We start from the raw sequence: 27196 nt of genomic DNA on the forward strand, positions 1-27196 counted from the left end.
ATAATAATAATAATAATAATAATACATTTTATTTATATAGCGCCAACATATTCCGCAGCGCTGTACAATTTATAGGGTTCAGATACAGACATACATAACAAAGAACGTCATTTCACACAATGGGACTGAGGGCCCTGCTCAAAAGAGCTTACAATCTATGAGGTAGAGGGGGTGACATGGTGGGATCAGAGCTGGGCAATTGTCCAACCTGCCCCCACAACACCCGCCCTGCATGGGAGAAGACGTAAAGGTGGTAGTGTAATAGACGCCCAGTCCACTGTGTAGTGGAGGTGCCAGGTTACTGCAGTTTCGGCTCCTATTGACTTGAATGAGTCAGTTACAGTAATCGGGAACAGCCACTACACAGGGGAGGGCGCTAGCTTACAATTCACTTTACTATGTGGCTAAGGTGTCCAATACCATCTATCTACCTCTGTTCCCAATGAAACTTCTACTATGCAGAGCTTATTGTAATATCAGATATATAGAAACATACAGTAGATAAGATGTATATAATGAAAACATTTTTTGAGAGAAGTCCTCAGTAGTTGGCTAACTTAAAATTTTTTTTGATTACATATCAAGCTTTTGGGACTACTATAGAGGTCCCTTCATCAGGATGGTATATACACACACACACACACACACACACACACACACACACACACACACACAAGAATGGAGTGTTAGATGCAAAATAGATGGAAAACAGAACAGTTCACAGGAAAGCTTTCTGGGTTTATTGCTTCTTTTGATCAGTGACGTGGTGTCTAGTTGTTGTAAAACGTCATAAAACCCTGAGCCTGATTTAATCCCCTTTGGAGAGTGTTGAAGGTCATCATGAGTTTAATCTCCCATATGCGGCGATCCTTTCTGTTTCTGAAATTTCCTCTTAGTATCAGGCTCTTCATATCTTTGGTGATATTATGATTTTCTTTGCAGAAGTGTTTTGGCAACGGGAGGTCCATTCTCTGGTCTCTAATCGTATGTCTGTGTGAGTTCATCCTCATCCTAAGTGACTGTCCTGTCTCACCTATATACAGGTCCCCAGGGCACTTAGTACACAATATCAAATACGCTACATTAGGCGTGCTGGAGGTGAAGTTACCTGGGATTTTGTAGTGTTGATCAGAGGACTGATCAAAAGAAGCAATAAACCCAGAAAGCTTTCCTGTGAACTGATATATATGTTTTTTTTAAACTGTGTATTTACATGTTCTGTTTTCCATCTATTTTGCATCTAACACTCCATTCTATATATATATATATATATATATATATATATATATGCCTACCTTCAGAAATTGTGTTATACCATCCTGATGAAGGGACCTCTATGGTAGTCCCAAAAGCTTGATATGTCATCAAAATTTTTTTTTAAGTTAGCCATTAAAAAAGGTATCAACTACTGAGGACTTCTCTCCAAAAATTTTTTTTTCATTTCATATCCACTGGCTAACACAGTACAAAGATATTTTTTCTTATACAAGATGTATATAATGGTGAGATTCAGTAGTGATCATGGGAATCAATGTTTTTATAGGGTTTCTGCCAATACAGTAATCTCATTGAGGAACTCTATAGTAAGCTTCTCAGTCAACGGAGTACAACCTACATATAAAAAGCTGAGGTGACATGATCAGTATAGAGCGCAGCCAATACAGTCATGTTGTAACATCACAAGGCACAACCTAGAGACATTGTCAATAATTGTAATAATTGACATTATCAATAACTATACACAGAACTGTAACATCATAATAGTGTAAATATTATACACAATTGTTACATAATTATGATAGAGTACTACCTATACCCACCACTGGTCGGAGCCCTCTGCATTTGGATTCAAGATACAAGATACAAAATGAGCTTTATTAGCATTACCAAAGAATAAAACATTTGGTGTTGCCAAAGCAAATAGAAAGTTGGGGGTGGTGGGTACGGGGTCTGTGGGTTGGGGGTTTGAGTGTCTTTAGGGTCTCGTCGTTCTTGTTTGGGGCGTGTGGGTGTCTGTGGGTATGGGGTAGACAGGTGATGGGGGGCTTAGTGGGGTTTGATAGTCCATGGGGAATGGGTGGTTTGATAGTCCATGCGTCTCACCTTCCTCTTGTTTGGTGGCAGCTGGACATGTATTGGGGCGGCAATCTCCACAGTGGCCTCCTCCTCTCCCAGTAGAATGTAGAGTTTCCTCTTCTTGTCTGCAGATGTGAAGTCTGGGATGTGGGCAGAGAGTCTTTGGTAGTAGACGGCCCTCACAGCTGAGTATTTGGTGCAGTGTAGCAGGAAGTGTCTTCTGGGGTCCCTTGGTCGCAGTCTATTCTCCCGTGGCTTGTACTTCTGCCTGTGCCACCCAGTTTCAATTTCTAGGTTGTGGGCGCTCAGTCTGTACCGGCTCAGGACTTATCTGTGTGTGGGGTGGCGTATTCTCTCCATGTAGGTGGCCATGGTGTAGTCCCTTTGTAGGGATTGGTACATGGTGAGTTTCTTGGAGTTATTTATTTTGTTTCTCCATTCTTCGATGTACTGCTCTCTGTTTGCCTCTGTGGTAGAAATAAAAAAAAAAAAATCTTTATTTCGGCCTTGGTCATCATCTGTTGGTGTTTTTGGTTTGCTGGTTGGCTGTTTGGTTGGGGAGTGTTGGGTTTGCTCAGGTCTCTCTGGTTTAGCCATGCTTGGTGGTGGTAGGAGTCGGGGTCGCTCCCCTGGATGTGCGCCTGGAAAGCTAGCGCCCTCTTCTGTGTGGTAAGCCATGGGGGGAGCCTGCCTAGCTCTGCCCTGCAGGCCATGTTGGAGGTGTTGCGATGGACATGGAGCAGGTATTTGCAGAACTCCAGGTGGAATGTCTCTGTTGGGCTAGAGTCCCATTTTGGCTGGTCTGGGTAGGTGGCTAGGCCCCAAACCTCGCTGCCATAGAGGAGGATCAAGGCGATGCCTGCGTCAAATATCTTCAGCCAGACTCTCACCGGTGTTTTGAAGTGGAACAGTTGTCTTCTGATGGAGTAGAAGGTTCTGCAGGCTTTTTCTTTCAGAGTTTCTATTGCTGCTTTGAAGCTCACTGATTGGCTGAGCTCCAGCCCCAGGTAGGTGTAGCTGTTGGTTTTCTCCAGTGTGGAGCCGTTCAGTGTAAATTGTGGGGTGGGGGCTTTGTTGTTGCCCTTCTTCTGAAATACCATGACTTTGGTCTTCTTGTGGTTTATGGGTAGAGCCCATCTGGTGCTGAATTTTTCCAGCACTGACAGGCTTTCTTGGAGGTCTTTCTCGGTGGGGGACAGGAGTAGGAGGTCATCCGCATATAGCAGGAACTTCACCTCCCGGTTGTTCAGGGTGAGGCCTGGGGTTGGTGAGGCCTCTAGGGCTGCACCCAGTTAATTGATGTAGATGTTGAAGAGCATTGGGCTCAGGCTACAGCCTTGTCTGACCCCTCGGGCCTGTTGGAAGTATGCTGTCCTTTTCCCATTCACCTTCACACTGCACGGGTTTCCAGTGTAGGAGCTCTTGATGACGTCATACGTTCTTCCTCCTATTCCACTCTAGGAGTTTTAGGAGCAGGCCTTGGTGCCATACTGAGTCGAACGCCTTCTTAAAGTCCACAAAGCAGGCGACTATCTTGCCTCTTCTGTTGTTGTGGACGTGGGTCTTGATAAGGTTGTGCAGGGTGTAGATATGGTCCGTAGTACGGTGGTTTAGCATGAACCCTGCTTGGCTCTTGCTGAGGACCCCGTGTTGTGTGAAGGTGAGGATTCTGTTATTGATGATGCTGTTGAACAGTTTCCCCAGCGTGCTGCTGACGCAGATCCCTCTGTAGTTGTTGGGGTCGTATTGGTCTCCATTCTTGTAGATGGGGGTTATGAGGCCTTTGTTCCAGTCTTGGGGAACTGCATTGAGGGTGAGGATGAATAGTTTTGCCAGTGCCGCGTGTATTGCTGGAGAGCTGTGTTTGATCATCTCTGGTAGGATGCCGTCAGGGCCGCTGGCCTTTTGGCCTTTCAGCAGGGCGATTTTTTCCGGTATATCTTTTTTGGTGATTGGCGAGTCCAGAGGGTTCTGGAAGTCCTTGATGACTTTCTTCATGTCCCTCAGTTTGGTGATTATATGTTGCTGTTCTGGGGTTAGGTCTTCTTCAGGGATGTTTTTGTAGAGACTTCTGAAGTAGTTGAGCCAGATATTGCCATTTTGGATATGGAGGGAGTTTTTCTTGGGCTTTGTGCCCATGTGAGTCAGGTCTCCCAGAATGAGCTGTCTTTGAGGGAGTCCTCTAGTTGCTCCATTTTGTGGGAGAGGTACCTCTGTTTCTTCTCTCTGAGGGTGCCTTTGTATCACTTGCGCAGGTTGTCGTAGGCTTCCCTCACCTCCTTGTTGTTGGGGTCTCTGTGTTTTTGGTTGGAGGCTGTTCTTAGGGTATGGCGTAATGCTCTGCAGTTGCTGTCAAACCATTTGTGGGACTGTTTGTTGGTTTGTCTTATGGGTTTGGTTTGTTCAGGCCTGCTAGTTCTGCTGTAGTCTGTAGGATGTACTTGAGATCCTTCACAGCTCTGGTGACTCCCTGTTGGTCTGGCTGATAGGTGTTTGTATGGAAGTTTGTGAGCAGTATCTTGATTTCGGGTCGGTTGTTTACATCGGTATATTCCATGGTCTGGTGGTTGGCCCATTTGAAATGTCTTTGTAGGTTGTAGAGGCTGGTCTGTTGGGGCTCCTGCGTGGGTGTTTTGTTCGTGGTTGTCATGTATAGTAGGATCTGGTTGTAGTCTGATAGATGGGAGTCAGGTGCGATTGTGAAGTCTTCAATGTCTGACAGGTCTGCATCTGTAATGGCGTAGTCCACCACGCTGTAGCCCACTTGGGAGTTTAGTGTGAAGCGTCCTATTGAGTCGCCTCCGATACGTCTGTTCATTATGTATAGTCCTAGGCTTCAGCACATGTTCAGCAGTTGTCTCACACTCTTGTTGATAATTCTGTCCTGGCTATTTCTTCTTGACTGTGTGGGTTCTGGGTGGTGGATCTCACTTCCGTGGGTATGTGGGTTGTCGTCGGCGGGGGGAGGTAGTCTATCTCTGTGCCTGTCCTTGCGTTGAGGTCTCCGCATATTAGCACTCTGCCTTTGGGTTGGAAATGGGCAGCTTCCCTTTGTAGGACCTCGTAGGTGTTGGGGTCATGGTAGGGGGACCCTGGTGGAGGAATGTATACTGCACAGAGATAGAGGTCTTGTTGGCCGCTGAGGATGGAGCTGCTTATTTTTATCCATATGCGATTGGTTTCACGTTTGGTAGCTTTTACGTGTTCTTTGAGCTCCTCCTTAAACCATATTAGTATGCCACCTGAGTGGTCTTATTTTTCTGGGCGGGCACAGAGAATTCCTTGTAGCCCTTTGGCATACCTCCCAACTTTTGAAGAACTGAAAGAGGACAAAATGTGCGGCGCACTACGCCCACATGTCCCCCCATCTCTGCCCCCAGATTCATGTTCCCTCCATCTCTGCCCCCAGATTAATGCCCCCCCATCTCTGCCCCCAGATTCATGTCTCCCCCATATTCATGTCCCCCATCTCTTCCCCCATATTAATGTTCCCCATCTCTGCCCCAGATTCATGTCTCCCCATCTCTGCCCCCAGATTCATGTCCCCCATCTCTGCCCCCAGATTCATGTCCCCCATCTCTGCCCCCCCAATCATTTCCCCCCATCTCTGCCCCTAGTGTCATGCCGTCCTCTCCTTCATCTGCCACCAGTTTCATGTTCCACCTCAATGTGTACACACAAAAACCACTTAAACTCACCTTTTCCTCGCTCCCCCACCGCTCTCTCTGCAGTCTCGCTAACACAGTTGTAGGTGCCATGTGACGTCATCACATCGCGTCTACACAGCGACTAGCCGGAGTGCAGCGGCAAAGCAAGGAGCTGAACTGTGACAGCTCCTTGCTGTAGTCGCGTATGTATTCAACTCAGATCTGCGTCCTCCAGACGCAGATCTGAGTTGAAATCGGGACATACCTCCCTCCAACCGGGACATGTCACCGAAATCATGAATGTCCTGCGGAAATCGGGATGGTTGGGAGGTATGCTTTGGCGTTAGGGACTCATTTTCTGCCCGGGTCCATGTCTCTAGGAGCATTTCAATGTCTATGTTTTTTATTCTGTCTATGAAGTCTGGATCTTTTGGTTTAGATCCAAAGGCTGAGGCGTTCAGCCCTTGTATGTTCCAACTAATGATAGTTAGTGGTATCATCTTTGGTGGGTAAACCTTGTAATGAGCTGTACGGCAGAGGACGGGCTGGATTCTTGGTTGGTAGCAGTGTGGCCAGGTAGCAGTGTGGCCAGGTATAGATATAAGCGAGTACTGTTCGGATCAGCCGATCCGAACAGCACGCTCGCATAGAAATGAATGGACGTAGCCGGCATGCGGGGGGTTAAGCGGCCGGCTGCCGTCAAAGCGGAAGTACCAGGTGCATCCATTCATTTCTATGGAGCGTGCTGTTCGGATCGACTGATCCGAACAGTACTCGCTCATCTCTGGCCAGGTAGATTCACACAGCTTCCATTCATTTTAATATTTAAAGTCCCTTTGCAGCCAGCGCCCTCTAGTGCCAGATCAGTAAACATCAGGAAGATAGTTTGAGAAATAATGTAATCTAGGAGACTTGGCAGCTCTGAATACACAAGCAATTCTGAGAAAGGTTATACATATGTTTTATTATCAGAGTAAACAATGAAGGGCTGCTGAGTTACCACTAAATGCAATAAACAGCAGCAAACCTCCCCCATACACTACAGAGCCATTAGAGAGTCTATTATCTATGAATTATATAATGAATATTTTTATAGAGCATATTGAGGCAACATCCACAAAGCAGAGAGAAAAAGTTGCCCCTGATTAGATATTGATGGCCAATCATTATAATATTTTATCAATATGAGATCGATGGGGTTCGACACTTGGCATCCCCACCACATATGCATAGTGTATAGAGATGAGCGAACGCCGTTCAATCGAATTGGTATTCGATCGAATATCAGTAAAAATTTGTATCCTCCACCCACCTTCCCTGGCGCGTTTTTTTGCACCAATAACTGTGCAGGGGAGGTGGGACAGGAACTACGACAATGTAGGCATTGAAAAAAAAAGTGAAAAAACCCATTGGCTGCCGAAAACATGTGACCTCGGGTTTATAAGAATAGCGGCCGCCATCTTTGTTTTATTTTGCGGCTTGTAGTCATAGGGACAATTGTGCGGCTAGACAGGGTTTAGCTAGATAGGGATTAGCTTCAGCTAGGTAGGGAAAAATTGAACAAAAACAACAGATCTTTTCAGAGCTGTACTGCAGGGAGAGGAGTCGATGTATGCTCTATCCAGCTTTCCACGGTGTCTACCCTCAAACGCCAAAGTGGGATGCACAGCAAGTCAGTCAGGCTATATATGCTCAATCCAGTTTTTAATGCTGTACCCCCCAAAAGCTAAGTGGGATACACAGCAAGTCAGTCAGTCCATACAAGCTCAATCCAGTTTTTAAGGGTCTACCCCCCAAAATCTAAGTAGTATACAGAAAATCTGTGTACAGTATATATACGCTGAATCCAGCTTTCCTGGTTTTATTCCACTCCCCCAAAAAAGTGGTATACAGCTAAATATAAAATAGCATCTCTGTTTATGGGCTGAAGCTGAATCGTGGGCCTGACACTATATACGCTGCTGGGGCAAGTGACAACTACAAAAGAGGGGTAAAAAATAATCCTGGGGGTGGCACGGCTGAATTGGCACTAATGGGCACAAAATAACATCTCTGTTTATGGGCTGAAGCTGAATGGGGCATAAACTTAAAATGTAAGGGCCCCAATCTATCTCTAATGCAAGAGAGCATACACACGCAGGTTCTATCATGCAGTTACAAGTAGAGGAATGGCTCAGTAAGTTTTCAGCCTAGCAGAGGCTACTTTTCACTTACAAAAATGGCCGCACTTTGACCAGTATATGAGGCACAATGGTGTAGGTTTCAAAGAACCTTTGCATCAACAAGTTAAAAACGTGGGCCATGTGTGGACTGTGTTTGAGTCTGGCAAGCTCCAGATCTGCTACCAGGTTCCGGCCATTATCACATACGCAGACATGCCTGGGCCCAGATGCAGCGGGGAAAACCACATTGCCGTCTCATTGAAGATGGCATCCCTAACCTCGGGGGAAGTGTTTTTTCTGTCGGCCAAACAGATGAGCTTCAGCACAACCTGCTGACTTCTCCATACCCCAGTGCTGAAGCACTTACAGGTCGCAGGTGTGTTCGAGGTTGCAGTGCAGGAGTAGGCTTTCAGAGAGGCTTTCCCCAAAGTGTCAGATGTGGAGGTGTCCAGGCTGGTGGTCTGGACTGCAGCACCAACACTGTAAACAGTGGAAGAGGCAGTGTCGGCAATGCCGGGTGACAATTGTCCTGCGTTTGCTCTTTGCCACTGAGCCCAGGGCTTGCCTTCCAAATGACAGCGCACGCAAGAGGTGGTAAGGTTGCTCTTTTCAGAGCCCCTACTCAGTTTAGACTTGCAAAGTGTGCAAACCGCACTAAATTTGTCCTCCGTGTATACATTGAAAAATCTCAACACCACAGAGGAACGTGGCCTTGATGGGGGAGTTTCTCTCGGGTGGCTAGAAGAGGGAACCTCTTGGGCCTTGCTGCCTCAGGCCTGGCTTCTGTGAAGCAGCTGTCCTGTGCCTCTAGACATGCCTCTGCCTCTAGCCACCTTTTTTCCTGCTTCGCTTGCCTCCATATCTACATATCATTTTTGCGATTTTTTTCCTCTCCCCTACCAGAACAAAGGACGAGATTTCTTACTTATACCGGGGGTCAAGGATTGCAAAAATCCAGTATTGTTTGCTCTCCATGATGTGAACCATGCCTTTATCTCTTGAAAAGCAATCCAACATGAAGTCAGCTATTTGTGCCAGTGTGTTACTTGCCATGACTTCTAATGAGCTTCTAACCAGCAGAGTTGGGGGGAAATCAGGGTGGATTGAGCCTAGTAGGAGCAGAATTGTGCAACGCTCATGGTGCAGGAGTATGAGGAGGAGGAGAAAATGTAGAGGGTGAGCACACACGTGAAACTTCATTTCGGGGTGCTTAACACTGGTGGGCATGTAAATGATGCGTCTATCCATTGGCTGTTTATTTTTATGAAAGTCAGCTGGTCAGCTGACAGCCGGCTGTGCTTATCCGTGATGATGCCACCAGCTGCGCTGAAGACCCTTTCCAACAGCACACTGGCAGCAGGGCAGGAAAGGACCTCCAAGGTGTATAGCCACAAATCCAACTTGTAGACCCACTAAGTGTAGGGCGCAGAGGGATCGGAGAGGACAGGGCTTTGGCCGGCCAGGTACTCCTGCAACATGCGCCTATACTTGTCCCCACTGGTGACCCCATAGTGGCGGTAGTTTGGCCAGGGGGTGCCGCTAGCCTCCTGTGTGACAATGAGATCATCTACCACTTCGTCATCCTCCTCTTCCTCCATCAATATATGCTATGAAGCAGACAGGAGTGTGCACTGACTATCCTGCTGGAATAGTTCTGCTCCTATGCCCAACTCCTCAGTGTACAATGCGTCATCCCTGATGGCGATGATGGATTCTTGCATCACACACAGGAGCGGTATTGTGGGATTGTTACACTTACTAATGCATCGTCACAGCTGGACTCCTCAAAGACACGCAAGATCTCGCATAAGTCTGCCAACATGAGCGAGTTTTGCCCAAGTGGCTAGTACATGGAAAATTCTTTGGCCTTGCTGCCTCGGGACATGCCTCTGCCTCTAGCCACCATTTTTGCTGCTGCGCTTGCCTACACATCTACACTGCTTTCCCCGCTAGACATCACCCCTGTCCATGTTGGGTCGGTGGCCTCGTCGTCCATCAACTCCTCTTCCAATTGCTCACTCTCCTCTTACTGCAAAGCACACATAACCACAGCTTGCCCTGATGGCAACAGTGTCATCATCACTGAGGCTGAGAAACACCGGTTGTGGGTCCACAACCACAAAATTGGTAGGAAATGGCGGATGCTCCAGTATTTGGGCATCAGGACACACAAAGTCGTCTGGTAGCTCCTGCAATTCGGGAAGTGGTTCAACAGAGGGAGAGACAGTAAAAGGACCTGAAAATAGATCCTGGTAGGGGGCAAGGGTGGGATGACTCTGTTGGGAAGATTGGGCATGTTGGGAGGAATAGTTCAGAGAAGGTAGAGAAGATCAGTATCACTCCGAAGGATATTCTTTAAAATTAACTTTTAAATCCATATAAATAAAATTACAAAAAAATAGGTGAATTAAAATTTTAAAATTTTTATTCATGTCAAAAGTTTTTAAATCCCAAAAGAGAAGTCCATCCACAAAAGGGATTCGTAGCTTTAAATATTCATTCATGGGCTCAAACAGCATCCAAAAAATGACATCACGATAGAGAAAACCAAAAAAAATATCCAAAAAAATCAAGGTGTCATAGTGGACTTGGTGACCCTTCTGAGTCGAATTGTGGGTTCCCCTGAAACGAACGGTTTTTCACCATAGACTATAATGGGGTTCGATATTCATTTGAATAGTCGAATATTGAGGGGCTATTCGAAATGAATAACAAATATGGAATATTTCACTGTTCGCTCATCTCTAATAGTGTATGCAGCCAGAAGTGGATAGCGCTGTACACTATTTAGCAAATTTAGCAGAAAATCACAATTATTTCTGTAAGGATTGTAAAAGCAGCAGTCTTTGACCACAGGCTGGAGAGACGACATATACTGTAAATTGCAAATAAGTCTGTAGCATAAGTGAATTGTAATGGCTGAGATGTAGAACAACAAAAGCAAACACGGCAAATACTGTTAGGAGGTGAAATTCCTATTGACACTGACTAGAGTGTTGCAATGTCAAGGATCCAACTACTGGGATAGAAGTCTCTTATTAAGTAGGGTAAGGATACAAGCAGAGCCGGTTTTAGACAAAGTGGGGCCCTGGGCAGAATAAAAAGTAGGGCACCAAATGTTGAAATATAAGATAAGATAATCCTTTAATAGTCCCACAGTGGGGAAATTTCAGTATGTTACAGCAGCATAGTAATACAGGTACAGGATAATACACAGTAATATATTACAGACGTAGACACACATATGCTGAGAAGAGAAGATATACTAGGAGTCCATAGCAGCTAAGAAACGGAAGAAAAAGAAGGAAGACATCATGGTCATCGTCATAATCATTAGTTCTCTGTGCGGAGTGATCTTCGCTTGGTCTGATGTAGATTATACAGCCTGGTCGCGGTTGGTAGGAAGGACCTGCGATAGCGCTCCTTCTCACACTTGGGGTGAAGCAGATGGTCACTTACAGTGCTGCCATGTCCCATCAAGGTCCCATACATGGGGTGGGATTTGTTCTCCTGCATGGAAGTCACCACGGACACTATCCTTCTGTCACTCACCACTTGTACTGGGTCCAAGGGGCTCCCCAGGACACAGCTGGCCCTTCTGATCAGCCTGTCAAGTCTATTTCTGTCCCTGTTTGATATACTGCTCCCCCAGCAGGCCACAACGAAAAAGATGGCTGAAACAACCATAGAGTTGAAGAAGGCCCTAAGAAGTGTCCCCTGGACTCCGAAGGCCCTCGGCCTCCTGAGCAGGTAGAGTCTGCTGTGGCCCTTTCTGTGCAGCGCCTCCAGGTGATCAGCCCAGTCTAGTTTATTATTGAGGAGCACGCCCAGATACTTATAGGATTTTGGAGAGGGAAAAAATCCACTTCAGGAATTAAGAAATGTTTTTTTGAAGTTTTTTTTTTTTTTTTTTTTAACATGTGGCATTTCTTGAGGCATTTTAGCTTTTGTTTTATTTCCTCCAGCACAGTGTATGGACCTTGAAAAAAAAAAAAAACGTTAGCGGTTTTTGATTTTTATTTTATTTATTTTTTTTAAAAAACCGCGTCAAAAACCGCAACGCTTTTTTTATGCCTCCCATTGTCTTATGTTGTTTTTTTCAAGCGAAATCTGCCTTAAAGCTCATGCCGCTTCCATTTTCCGCTAGCGGAAAAAAAAACGCTATTGGATTACATAGGACTCAATTGTGAGGTGGTTTTTTGAGGAGGATTTTGATGCGTATTCACAAATACTGTCATGTCAGCCATGTACTGGTACACCAGGCCAAGGCCAGCCTCAAGGCATTTGCATCTTTATCCTTGTTTTTACACAAACCACCCGTCCAACCATCAGACTTTGAACTTAATTTTTAGCCCTTCACAATCTCAGATGTAGCTCCTGGACAAGACCATATACATCAAAAAGACAATCTTAGGCAAGCAAGAAACTGTCATAGCTAGACAGCTCAGGACAGGTAGACAAAGCAGATTACATCAGTAGTGCAGCACATGGAAATACTAAGTTGGCACTGTGACTCGTTGGCTTAGCAGTTAGTGGCACTGCCTTGCAAGACATAGGTCATGGGTTTGAAACCCGCCAAAGCCAGCCTGAAGGCGTTTGCGTCTTATCTGTGAATTTGCACAAACCACCTGTCAGCCTTTCAAGTTTATTTTTAGACTTTCACAATCTCAGATGTAGTTCTTGGACAAGTCCATATACATCAAAAAGACAATCTTAGACAAGCAATAAACTATAGGTAATTGGTCTTTTATTACTGACAAGAACCTGTTCCCTTTGTTGGACCTGCAGGTTTCTGCCTCCCAGTTTATATCTGGGTAGTTGAAATCCCCATAATAATGACTATTATGCTTTGCGGGCTCATCTATTTGTTTTATTAGTATATTTTCAGCTTCTTCCATTATATTTGGAGATTTATAACAAACCCCTATCAGCATTTTTTATATTATTTTTTGTTCCTCCTGTAATCTCCACCCATAAGGACTCCACATATTAATTTTCCTCCCAGATGTCCTCACGCAGGGCTGGCTTAAGGCCGGATTTTACGTATAAGCAAACCCCTTCCCCTTTCTTATTTGTACGCTCCTTTCTAAACATACTGTATCCTAGTATATTTACAGCCCAGCCATAGCTAGAGTCCAGCCATGTCTCACTTACCCCCACCATGTCATAATTTTCTTCCAACATCATCACTTCTAGTTCCTCCATCTTGTTAGCAAGGCTTCGGGTATTTGTATACATACATTTCATAGATTTATCTTCCCTACTCTTCCACTGCCTACTGACTGCTCTAACCCAACCCCAACCCCCCCCCCCCCCCCCTAGATAAAGTATATAGCCCTCTTTCCATTTCTACACTATCTTACCCTCTACATCTGTTACCCTCCCCCCAGTACCTAGTTTAAACACTCCTCCAACCATCTAGCCATCTTCTCCCCCAGCACAGCTGCACCCTCCCCATTAAGATGCAGCCCATCCCTAGCATGGAACCTGTAGCCCACAGCAAAGTCGGCCCAGTTCTCCAGGAACCCAAACCCCTCCTTCCTACACCAACTTTTGAGCCACTTGTTTACCTCCCTAATCTCCCGCTACCTTTCCTGTATGGCTCATGGAACAGGCAGTATTTCTGAGAATACTACCCTGGAGATCCTTGCCTTCAAAATGGTATAACTAAAAAGTACATCTAGCCCCGCAAAAAAAAAACACTCTATGGATCTTCGTACAACTGCAGGGTCACCTGTCAATGTGGCCTTGCAGCTGTTGCAAAACTACAACTCCCATATATTAAATATTGTACCATTCTTTTGCTTCAAATTGTTTTTCCCCTAATTTCCTCCTCTACAACCTAGGTGCGTCTTAAAGTCCGAAAAATACGGTAGTTTGTGTTACCTTCTGTTCCCTTCTGGTCCAATTCTGGCATAATTCTGATAACCACACTTAGATTTCACACTTGGATTGCACAAATGACCAAGGCCAAATGACCTAAGCATTTATATTTATACAACCCATGGATTGTAAAATGCCCCTCAGGTGTGAATGGGGGTGTAGATATATGCAAACAGAATCAAGCCAGAATCAAAGACAAGGAAGTGAAAAGGAAGGGGGCACAGCAGGGTCTACAGATAGAGGTATCACAACTAATATAATAGCTACAAAGTGGTTATAGACATACCAACAGAATGATTGACAATAGTAAGCAGGAAAACAGTTATGCTAGAAGTAGGAGTGAGGTTGAAGCAGCAGAGTTGATTATAGCCTATCCATGAATTTGCAGACACTACCCGTCAAACCATCAGACTTTGAACTTCATTTTTAGCCCTTCACAATCTCAGATGTAGCTCCTGGACATGACCATATACATCAAAAAGACAATCTTAGACAAGCAAGAAACTGTCATAGCTAGACAGCTCAGGGCAGAGTGGGTCGGTAGGGAAGCAGACTACATCAGGAGGGCAACACACGGGCACACAAGGACAATGCGATGGCTGGGTGGCTCAGCGGATAGCACCGCAGCTTTTCGGCAGCCATGCCGGGGGTTCGAAACCCGCCAAGAGTTGTTTATCTGCTAGTAGTATATACTATCAGTGATGATTATTTCCTGCACGGCTGTAAACCGCCTGTCAACCCATCAGACTTTTAACTTTACTTTAAAGCAATGACAAACATTTGTCCAAACTATGCAGGTCAGGGCAGCACAGAAGAGTAATCAGCTAGCACGGTGGCTCAATGGTTAGCTGTGTGGCCTTACAACCTTGCAACCCGCTGGTGTCGTGGGTTCGAATCCCCCCCAGAGCAGATCGGTATGTTGGTGTTGATGCAGGGAAGCGTTCTGACTGCAAAAGAGGTCGATGATGCAATCCAGCGGACAGAGTCTAAAGAGTTCGGTGCCTTAGGGGGCGGCTTGAGTGAATGAGAATGCCATTGGGAGCAGCAGGTAAGATTGGGCGATCCATCGGGAGGAAGAAGGCCGGAAGAAGCTGGGGTTGAGACACGTGTGTAAGATAGGGGAGAGGTTCACCTCTGCTTGGGGAGCAGCCTGTGAGTTGGGGTAAGATAGCTGATAGGAGCTAGGGTTGGGGCATGGGTGTAAGGTGTGTGTGTGTGTGTGTGTGTGTGTGTGTGTGTGTGTGTGTGTTGGGGGGGAGCCTGTAAGATAGGGTGATCTGTAAGGGTCAGACGGTGGGCAGAGACCCTAGGAGCTAGGGTTGGAACATGAGAGAGAGGGCACAGCCTGTAAGATAGGGTGATCCATAAGGGTCAGGGACAGGGAAGAGACATAGCACTGAGGGACAGGATGAGATGGCAGGGGAGTGTTGGAGAGCAAAGTGAAAGTTGAACATGTACTCAATGTAAAACAGGCATACTCTATGACCCCTTCTCAGGCACATCTCCAACTTAGCCTCCTCCCCTGACTACAACTCCTCCTATTTTCCCTATCCACACTACACCCCTCCCTATTTGCCCTGCCCTATTCTCCCTCCAGACTATACCTCCCCCCCTACAACTCCTCCTATTTTCCCTATTGTTCTATCCACACTACACCCTATTTGCCCTGCCCTAACCTCCCACCAGACTATTTCTCTCCCCCCCTATAGTCCAGGCTAGGACTCCCGCTGCATTCTACCACACAGACTATGGCTCCCCCAACTCTGCGCACACTACGCCTCCCTCTATCACCCTTCCCTCTATCACCCTTCCCTCACTACACCCCTCCCTATTTGCCCTGCCCTAGCCTCCCTCTATCACCCTCCCCAGACTATGTCTCGCCTTCTTTTCCCTATCTGCTCTCCCCACACTGTGCCTTCCCCTTATTTTCCCTATCAGCTCTCCCCACTGTGCATTCCTCTTTCCCCCACATCGTCAATCTAGCTCCCCTCTTTCACTTGAAACCCTTGCAGCTCTCCTCTTTAACACACCCAATTCACTTACCACTCCCCATGGACCGCCTCCCTCGAATGGGTCACTTTTTCACTCGGAACACTCCTTGGCGGGATTCGAACTCATGAACTCAGGACGCCAGCACTGCAAGGCGGAGCAGCTAACCACCGAGCCACCGCGCTACTGGACTAACTGACTGGACAAGACAATGTGCATCAAAAATATAATATACAAGCAATAATCTATCCAAACTATCCAGCTCAGCAATCAGTAGGGCAGCACATTGGCTAGCAACGAATTCTCAGTGGCTCAGCGGATCGCACTGCAGCTTTGTGGTAACTTAGTCCTGCGTTCGAAACCCACCAAGGCCAGCCATGAGCCGTTTGCGTCTTATCCTTGTCTTTGCGCAAAGCACCTGTCCAACCAGCGGACATTGAACTTCATTTTTAGCCCTTCACAATCTCAGATGTAGCTCCTGGACATGACCATATACATCAAAAAGACAATCTTAGACAAGCAAGAAACTGTCATAGCTAGACAGCTCAGGACAGGTAGACAAAGCAGATTACATCAGTAGGGCAGCACACGGGGAGGCTGGACCCGTACAGTCACTCGGTGGCTTAGCGGTTAGGGGAGCGGGTTTGCAAGGAATGGGTCACGGGTTCGAAACCCTTCAAGGCGTTTGGGTCTCTAGAAGTGTTTTTGCACAAACCATCAGACTTTGAACTTCATTTTTAGCCCTTCACAATCTCAGATGTAGCTCCTGGACATGACCATATACATCAAAAAGACAATCTTAGACAAGCAAGAAACTGTCATAGCTAGACAGCTCAGGACAGGTAGACAAAGCAGATTACATCAGTAGGGCAGCACACGGGGAGGCTGGACCCGTACAGGCACTCGGTGGCTTAGCGGTTAGGGGCGCGGGCTTGCAAAGAATAGGTCACGGGTTCGAAACCCCGCAAGGCGTTTGGGTCTCTAGAAGTGTTTTTGCACAAACCATCAGACTTTGAACTTTAATTTTTAGCCCTTCACAATCTCAGATGTAGCTCCTGGACATGACCATATACATCAAAAAGACAATCTTAGACAAGCAAGAAACTGTCATAGCTAGACGGCTCAGGACAGGTAGACAAAGCAGATTACATGAGTAGGGCAGCACACGGGGAGGCTGGACCCGTACAGGCACTCGGTGGCTTAGCGGTTAGGGGAGCGGGTTTGCAGGGAATGGATCACGGGTTCGAAACCCTTCAAGGCGTTTGGGTCTCTAGAAGCGTTTTTGCACAAACCATAAGACTTTGAACTTAATTTTTAACCCTTCACAATCTCTGATGTAGTTCCTGGACATGACCATATACATCAAAAAGACAATCTTAGACAAGCAAGAAACTGTCATAGCTAGACAGCTCAGGGCAGAGTGGGTCGGTAGGGAAGCAGACTACATCAGGAGGGCAACACACGGGCACACAAGGACAATGCGATGGCTGGGTGGCTCAGCGGATAGCACCGCAGCTTTTCGGCAGCCATGCCGGGGGTTCGAAACCCGCCAAGAGTTGTTTATCTGCTAGTAGTATATACTATCAGTGATGATTATTTCCTGCACGGCTGTAAACCGCCTGTCAACCCATCAGACTTTTAACTTTACTTTAAAGCAATGACAAACATTTGTCCAAACTATGCAGGTCAGGGCAGCACAGAAGAGTAATCAGCTAGCACGGTGGCTCAATGGTTAGCTGTGTGGCCTTACAACCTTGCAACCCGCTGGTGTCGTGGGTTCGAATCCCCCCCAGAGCAGATCGGTATGTTGGTGTTGATGCAGGGAAGCGTTCTGACTGCAAAAGAGGTCGATGATGCAATCCAGCGGACAGAGTCTAAAGAGTTCGGTGCCTTAGGGGGCGGCTTGAGTGAATGAGAATGCCATTGGGAGCAGCAGGTAAGATTGGGCGATCCATCGGGAGGAAGAAGGCCGGAAGAAGCTGGGGTTGAGACACGTGTGTAAGATAGGGGAGAGGTTCACCTCTGCTTGGGGAGCAGCCTGTGAGTTGGGGTAAGATAGCTGATAGGAGCTAGGGTTGGGGCATGGGTGTAAGGTGTGTGTGTGTGTGTGTGTGTGTGTGTGTGTGTGTGTGTGTGTTGGGGGGGAGCCTGTAAGATAGGGTGATCTGTAAGGGTCAGACGGTGGGCAGAGACCCTAGGAGCTAGGGTTGGAACATGAGAGAGAGGGCACAGCCTGTAAGATAGGGTGATCCATAAGGGTCAGGGACAGGGAAGAGACATAGCACTGAGGGACAGGATGAGATGGCAGGGGAGTGTTGGAGAGCAAAGTGAAAGTTGAACATGTACTCAATGTAAAACAGGCATACTCTATGACCCCTTCTCAGGCACATCGCCAACTTAGCCTCCTCCCCTGACTACAACTCCTCCTATTTTCCCTATCCACACTACACCCCTCCCTATTTGCCCTGCCCTATTCTCCCTCCAGACTATACCTCCCCCCCTACAACTCCTCCTATTTTCCCTATTGTTCTATCCACACTACACCCTATTTGCCCTGCCCTAACCTCCCACCAGACTATTTCTCTCCCCCCCTATAGTCCAGGCTAGGACTCCCGCTGCATTCTACCACACAGACTATGGCTCCCCCAACTCTGCGCACACTACGCCTCCCTCTATCACCCTTCCCTCTATCACCCTTCCCTCACTACACCCCTCCCTATTTGCCCTGCCCTAGCCTCCCTCTATCACCCTCCCCAGACTATGTCTCGCCTTCTTTTCCCTATCTGCTCTCCCCACACTGTGCCTTCCCCTTATTTTCCCTATCAGCTCTCCCCACTGTGCATTCCTCTTTCCCCCACATCGTCAATCTAGCTCCCCTCTTTCACTTGAAACCCTTGCAGCTCTCCTCTTTAACACACCCAATTCACTTACCACTCCCCATGGACCGCCTCCCTCGAATGGGTCACTTTTTCACTCGGAACACTCCTTGGCGGGATTCGAACTCATGAACTCAGGACGCCAGCACTGCAAGGCGGAGCAGCTAACCACCGAGCCACCGCGCTACTGGACTAACTGACTGGACAAGACAATGTGCATCAAAAATATAATATACAAGCAATAATCTATCCAAACTATCCAGCTCAGCAATCAGTAGGGCAGCACATTGGCTAGCAACGAATTCTCAGTGGCTCAGCGGATCGCACTGCAGCTTTGTGGTAACTTAGTCCTGCGTTCGAAACCCACCAAGGCCAGCCATGAGCCGTTTGCGTCTTATCCTTGTCTTTGCGCAAAGCACCTGTCCAACCAGCGGACATTGAACTTCATTTTTAGCCCTTCACAATCTCAGATGTAGCTCCTGGACATGACCATATACATCAAAAAGACAATCTTAGACAAGCAAGAAACTGTCATAGCTAGACAGCTCAGGACAGGTAGACAAAGCAGATTACATCAGTAGGGCAGCACACGGGGAGGCTGGACCCGTACAGTCACTCGGTGGCTTAGCGGTTAGGGGAGCGGGTTTGCAAGGAATGGGTCACGGGTTCGAAACCCTTCAAGGCGTTTGGGTCTCTAGAAGTGTTTTTGCACAAACCATCAGACTTTGAACTTCATTTTTAGCCCTTCACAATCTCAGATGTAGCTCCTGGACATGACCATATACATCAAAAAGACAATCTTAGACAAGCAAGAAACTGTCATAGCTAGACAGCTCAGGACAGGTAGACAAAGCAGATTACATCAGTAGGGCAGCACACGGGGAGGCTGGACCCGTACAGGCACTCGGTGGCTTAGCGGTTAGGGGCGCGGGCTTGCAAAGAATAGGTCACGGGTTCGAAACCCCGCAAGGCGTTTGGGTCTCTAGAAGTGTTTTTGCACAAACCATCAGACTTTGAACTTTAATTTTTAGCCCTTCACAATCTCAGATGTAGCTCCTGGACATGACCATATACATCAAAAAGACAATCTTAGACAAGCAAGAAACTGTCATAGCTAGACGGCTCAGGACAGGTAGACAAAGCAGATTACATGAGTAGGGCAGCACACGGGGAGGCTGGACCCGTACAGGCACTCGGTGGCTTAGCGGTTAGGGGAGCGGGTTTGCAGGGAATGGATCACGGGTTCGAAACCCTTCAAGGCGTTTGGGTCTCTAGAAGCGTTTTTGCACAAACCATAAGACTTTGAACTTAATTTTTAACCCTTCACAATCTCTGATGTAGTTCCTGGACATGACCATATACATCAAAAAGACAATCTTAGACAAGCAAGAAACTGTCATAGCTAGACAGCTCAGGGCAGAGTGGGTCGGTAGGGAAGCAGACTACATCAGGAGGGCAACACACGGGCACACAAGGACAATGCGATGGCTGGGTGGCTCAGCGGATAGCACCGCAGCTTTTCGGCAGCCATGCCGGGGGTTCGAAACCCGCCAAGAGTTGTTTATCTGCTAGTAGTATATACTATCAGTGATGATTATTTCCTGCACGGCTGTAAACCGCCTGTCAACCCATCAGACTTTTAACTTTACTTTAAAGCAATGACAAACATTTGTCCAAACTATGCAGGTCAGGGCAGCACAGAAGAGTAATCAGCTAGCACGGTGGCTCAATGGTTAGCTGTGTGGCCTTACAACCTTGCAACCCGCTGGTGTCGTGGGTTCGAATCCCCCCCAGAGCAGATCGGTATGTTGGTGTTGATGCAGGGAAGCGTTCTGACTGCAAAAGAGGTCGATGATGCAATCCAGCGGACAGAGTCTAAAGAGTTCGGTGCCTTAGGGGGCGGCTTGAGTGAATGAGAATGCCATTGGGAGCAGCAGGTAAGATTGGGCGATCCATCGGGAGGAAGAAGGCCGGAAGAAGCTGGGGTTGAGACACGTGTGTAAGATAGGGGAGAGGTTCACCTCTGCTTGGGGAGCAGCCTGTGAGTTGGGGTAAGATAGCTGATAGGAGCTAGGGTTGGGGCATGGGTGTAAGGTGTGTGTGTGTGTGTGTTGGGGGGGAGCCTGTAAGATAGGGTGATCTGTAAGGGTCAGACGGTGGGCAGAGACCCTAGGAGCTAGGGTTGGAACATGAGAGAGAGGGCACAGCCTGTAAGATAGGGTGATCCATAAGGGTCAGGGACAGGGAAGAGACATAGCACTGAGGGACAGGATGAGATGGCAGGGGAGTGTTGGAGAGCAAAGTGAAAGTTGAACATGTACTCAATGTAAAACAGGCATACTCTATGACCCCTTCTCAGGCACATCTCCAACTTAGCCTCCTCCCCTGACTACAACTCCTCCTATTTTCCCTATCCACACTACACCCCTCCCTATTTGCCCTGCCCTATTCTCCCTCCAGACTATACCTCCCCCCCTACAACTCCTCCTATTTTCCCTATTGTTCTATCCACACTACACCCTATTTGCCCTGCCCTAACCTCCCACCAGACTATTTCTCTCCCCCCCTATAGTCCAGGCTAGGACTCCCGCTGCATTCTACCACACAGACTATGGCTCCCCCAACTCTGCGCACACTACGCCTCCCTCTATCACCCTTCCCTCTATCACCCTTCCCTCACTACACCCCTCCCTATTTGCCCTGCCCTAGCCTCCCTCTATCACCCTCCCCAGACTATGTCTCGCCTTCTTTTCCCTATCTGCTCTCCCCACACTGTGCCTTCCCCTTATTTTCCCTATCAGCTCTCCCCACTGTGCATTCCTCTTTCCCCCACATCGTCAATCTAGCTCCCCTCTTTCACTTGAAACCCTTGCAGCTCTCCTCTTTAACACACCCAATTCACTTACCACTCCCCATGGACCGCCTCCCTCGAATGGGTCACTTTTTCACTCGGAACACTCCTTGGCGGGATTCGAACTCATGAACTCAGGACGCCAGCACTGCAAGGCGGAGCAGCTAACCACCGAGCCACCGCGCTACTGGACTAACTGACTGGACAAGACAATGTGCATCAAAAATATAATATACAAGCAATAATCTATCCAAACTATCCAGCTCAGCAATCAGTAGGGCAGCACATTGGCTAGCAACGAATTCTCAGTGGCTCAGCGGATCGCACTGCAGCTTTGTGGTAACTTAGTCCTGCGTTCGAAACCCACCAAGGCCAGCCATGAGCCGTTTGCGTCTTATCCTTGTCTTTGCGCAAAGCACCTGTCCAACCAGCGGACATTGAACTTCATTTTTAGCCCTTCACAATCTCAGATGTAGCTCCTGGACATGACCATATACATCAAAAAGACAATCTTAGACAAGCAAGAAACTGTCATAGCTAGACAGCTCAGGACAGGTAGACAAAGCAGATTACATCAGTAGGGCAGCACACGGGGAGGCTGGACCCGTACAGTCACTCGGTGGCTTAGCGGTTAGGGGAGCGGGTTTGCAAGGAATGGGTCACGGGTTCGAAACCCTTCAAGGCGTTTGGGTCTCTAGAAGTGTTTTTGCACAAACCATCAGACTTTGAACTTCATTTTTAGCCCTTCACAATCTCAGATGTAGCTCCTGGACATGACCATATACATCAAAAAGACAATCTTAGACAAGCAAGAAACTGTCATAGCTAGACAGCTCAGGACAGGTAGACAAAGCAGATTACATCAGTAGGGCAGCACACGGGGAGGCTGGACCCGTACAGGCACTCGGTGGCTTAGCGGTTAGGGGCGCGGGCTTGCAAAGAATAGGTCACGGGTTCGAAACCCCGCAAGGCGTTTGGGTCTCTAGAAGTGTTTTTGCACAAACCATCAGACTTTGAACTTTAATTTTTAGCCCTTCACAATCTCAGATGTAGCTCCTGGACATGACCATATACATCAAAAAGACAATCTTAGACAAGCAAGAAACTGTCATAGCTAGACGGCTCAGGACAGGTAGACAAAGCAGATTACATGAGTAGGGCAGCACACGGGGAGGCTGGACCCGTACAGGCACTCGGTGGCTTAGCGGTTAGGGGAGCGGGTTTGCAGGGAATGGATCACGGGTTCGAAACCCTTCAAGGCGTTTGGGTCTCTAGAAGCGTTTTTGCACAAACCATAAGACTTTGAACTTAATTTTTAACCCTTCACAATCTCTGATGTAGTTCCTGGACATGACCATATACATCAAAAAGACAATCTTAGACAAGCAAGAAACTGTCATAGCTAGACAGCTCAGGGCAGAGTGGGTCGGTAGGGAAGCAGACTACATCAGGAGGGCAACACACGGGCACACAAGGACAATGCGATGGCTGGGTGGCTCAGCGGATAGCACCGCAGCTTTTCGGCAGCCATGCCGGGGGTTCGAAACCCGCCAAGAGTTGTTTATCTGCTAGTAGTATATACTATCAGTGATGATTATTTCCTGCACGGCTGTAAACCGCCTGTCAACCCATCAGACTTTTAACTTTACTTTAAAGCAATGACAAACATTTGTCCAAACTATGCAGGTCAGGGCAGCACAGAAGAGTAATCAGCTAGCACGGTGGCTCAATGGTTAGCTGTGTGGCCTTACAACCTTGCAACCCGCTGGTGTCGTGGGTTCGAATCCCCCCCAGAGCAGATCGGTATGTTGGTGTTGATGCAGGGAAGCGTTCTGACTGCAAAAGAGGTCGATGATGCAATCCAGCGGACAGAGTCTAAAGAGTTCGGTGCCTTAGGGGGCGGCTTGAGTGAATGAGAATGCCATTGGGAGCAGCAGGTAAGATTGGGCGATCCATCGGGAGGAAGAAGGCCGGAAGAAGCTGGGGTTGAGACACGTGTGTAAGATAGGGGAGAGGTTCACCTCTGCTTGGGGAGCAGCCTGTGAGTTGGGGTAAGATAGCTGATAGGAGCTAGGGTTGGGGCATGGGTGTAAGGTGTGTGTGTGTGTGTGTGTGTGTGTGTGTGTGTGTGTGTGTGTGTGTGTGTGTGTGTGTGTGTGTGTGTGTGTGTGTGTTGGGGGGGAGCCTGTAAGATAGGGTGATCTGTAAGGGTCAGACGGTGGGCAGAGACCCTAGGAGCTAGGGTTGGAACATGAGAGAGAGGGCACAGCCTGTAAGATAGGGTGATCCATAAGGGTCAGGGACAGGGAAGAGACATAGCACTGAGGGACAGGATGAGATGGCAGGGGAGTGTTGGAGAGCAAAGTGAAAGTTGAACATGTACTCAATGTAAAACAGGCATACTCTATGACCCCTTCTCAGGCACATCTCCAACTTAGCCTCCTCCCCTGACTACAACTCCTCCTATTTTCCCTATCCACACTACACCCCTCCCTATTTGCCCTGCCCTATTCTCCCTCCAGACTATACCTCCCCCCCTACAACTCCTCCTATTTTCCCTATTGTTCTATCCACACTACACCCTATTTGCCCTGCCCTAACCTCCCACCAGACTATTTCTCTCCCCCCCTATAGTCCAGGCTAGGACTCCCGCTGCATTCTACCACACAGACTATGGCTCCCCCAACTCTGCGCACACTACGCCTCCCTCTATCACCCTTCCCTCTATCACCCTTCCCTCACTACACCCCTCCCTATTTGCCCTGCCCTAGCCTCCCTCTATCACCCTCCCCAGACTATGTCTCGCCTTCTTTTCCCTATCTGCTCTCCCCACACTGTGCCTTCCCCTTATTTTCCCTATCAGCTCTCCCCACTGTGCATTCCTCTTTCCCCCACATCGTCAATCTAGCTCCCCTCTTTCACTTGAAACCCTTGCAGCTCTCCTCTTTAACACACCCAATTCACTTACCACTCCCCATGGACCGCCTCCCTCGAATGGGTCACTTTTTCACTCGGAACACTCCTTGGCGGGATTCGAACTCATGAACTCAGGACGCCAGCACTGCAAGGCGGAGCAGCTAACCACCGAGCCACCGCGCTACTGGACTAACTGACTGGACAAGACAATGTGCATCAAAAATATAATATACAAGCAATAATCTATCCAAACTATCCAGCTCAGCAATCAGTAGGGCAGCACATTGGCTAGCAACGAATTCTCAGTGGCTCAGCGGATCGCACTGCAGCTTTGTGGTAACTTAGTCCTGCGTTCGAAACCCACCAAGGCCAGCCATGAGCCGTTTGCGTCTTATCCTTGTCTTTGCGCAAAGCACCTGTCCAACCAGCGGACATTGAACTTCATTTTTAGCCCTTCACAATCTCAGATGTAGCTCCTGGACATGACCATATACATCAAAAAGACAATCTTAGACAAGCAAGAAACTGTCATAGCTAGACAGCTCAGGACAGGTAGACAAAGCAGATTACATCAGTAGGGCAGCACACGGGGAGGCTGGACCCGTACAGTCACTCGGTGGCTTAGCGGTTAGGGGAGCGGGTTTGCAAGGAATGGGTCACGGGTTCGAAACCCTTCAAGGCGTTTGGGTCTCTAGAAGTGTTTTTGCACAAACCATCAGACTTTGAACTTCATTTTTAGCCCTTCACAATCTCAGATGTAGCTCCTGGACATGACCATATACATCAAAAAGACAATCTTAGACAAGCAAGAAACTGTCATAGCTAGACAGCTCAGGACAGGTAGACAAAGCAGATTACATCAGTAGGGCAGCACACGGGGAGGCTGGACCCGTACAGGCACTCGGTGGCTTAGCGGTTAGGGGCGCGGGCTTGCAAAGAATAGGTCACGGGTTCGAAACCCCGCAAGGCGTTTGGGTCTCTAGAAGTGTTTTTGCACAAACCATCAGACTTTGAACTTTAATTTTTAGCCCTTCACAATCTCAGATGTAGCTCCTGGACATGACCATATACATCAAAAAGACAATCTTAGACAAGCAAGAAACTGTCATAGCTAGACGGCTCAGGACAGGTAGACAAAGCAGATTACATGAGTAGGGCAGCACACGGGGAGGCTGGACCCGTACAGGCACTCGGTGGCTTAGCGGTTAGGGGAGCGGGTTTGCAGGGAATGGATCACGGGTTCGAAACCCTTCAAGGCGTTTGGGTCTCTAGAAGCGTTTTTGCACAAACCATAAGACTTTGAACTTAATTTTTAACCCTTCACAATCTCTGATGTAGTTCCTGGACATGACCATATACATCAAAAAGACAATCTTAGACAAGCAAGAAACTGTCATAGCTAGACAGCTCAGGGCAGAGTGGGTCGGTAGGGAAGCAGACTACATCAGGAGGGCAACACACGGGCACACAAGGACAATGCGATGGCTGGGTGGCTCAGCGGATAGCACCGCAGCTTTTCGGCAGCCATGCCGGGGGTTCGAAACCCGCCAAGAGTTGTTTATCTGCTAGTAGTATATACTATCAGTGATGATTATTTCCTGCACGGCTGTAAACCGCCTGTCAACCCATCAGACTTTTAACTTTACTTTAAAGCAATGACAAACATTTGTCCAAACTATGCAGGTCAGGGCAGCACAGAAGAGTAATCAGCTAGCACGGTGGCTCAATGGTTAGCTGTGTGGCCTTACAACCTTGCAACCCGCTGGTGTCGTGGGTTCGAATCCCCCCCAGAGCAGATCGGTATGTTGGTGTTGATGCAGGGAAGCGTTCTGACTGCAAAAGAGGTCGATGATGCAATCCAGCGGACAGAGTCTAAAGAGTTCGGTGCCTTAGGGGGCGGCTTGAGTGAATGAGAATGCCATTGGGAGCAGCAGGTAAGATTGGGCGATCCATCGGGAGGAAGAAGGCCGGAAGAAGCTGGGGTTGAGACACGTGTGTAAGATAGGGGAGAGGTTCACCTCTGCTTGGGGAGCAGCCTGTGAGTTGGGGTAAGATAGCTGATAGGAGCTAGGGTTGGGGTGTGTGTGTGTGTGTGTGTGTGTGTGTGTGTGTGTTGGGGGGGAGCCTGTAAGATAGGGTGATCTGTAAGGGTCAGACGGTGGGCAGAGACCCTAGGAGCTAGGGTTGGAACATGAGAGAGAGGGCACAGCCTGTAAGATAGGGTGATCCATAAGGGTCAGGGACAGGGAAGAGACATAGCACTGAGGGACAGGATGAGATGGCAGGGGAGTGTTGGAGAGCAAAGTGAAAGTTGAACATGTACTCAATGTAAAACAGGCATACTCTATGACCCCTTCTCAGGCACATCTCCAACTTAGCCTCCTCCCCTGACTACAACTCCTCCTATTTTCCCTATCCACACTACACCCCTCCCTATTTGCCCTGCCCTATTCTCCCTCCAGACTATACCTCCCCCCCTACAACTCCTCCTATTTTCCCTATTGTTCTATCCACACTACACCCTATTTGCCCTGCCCTAACCTCCCACCAGACTATTTCTCTCCCCCCCTATAGTCCAGGCTAGGACTCCCGCTGCATTCTACCACACAGACTATGGCTCCCCCAACTCTGCGCACACTACGCCTCCCTCTATCACCCTTCCCTCTATCACCCTTCCCTCACTACACCCCTCCCTATTTGCCCTGCCCTAGCCTCCCTCTATCACCCTCCCCAGACTATGTCTCGCCTTCTTTTCCCTATCTGCTCTCCCCACACTGTGCCTTCCCCTTATTTTCC

Source organism: Leptodactylus fuscus, chromosome 3 (genome assembly GCF_031893055.1).
Source record: "Leptodactylus fuscus isolate aLepFus1 chromosome 3, aLepFus1.hap2, whole genome shotgun sequence".
Classification (NCBI taxonomy): domain Eukaryota; kingdom Metazoa; phylum Chordata; class Amphibia; order Anura; family Leptodactylidae; genus Leptodactylus; species Leptodactylus fuscus.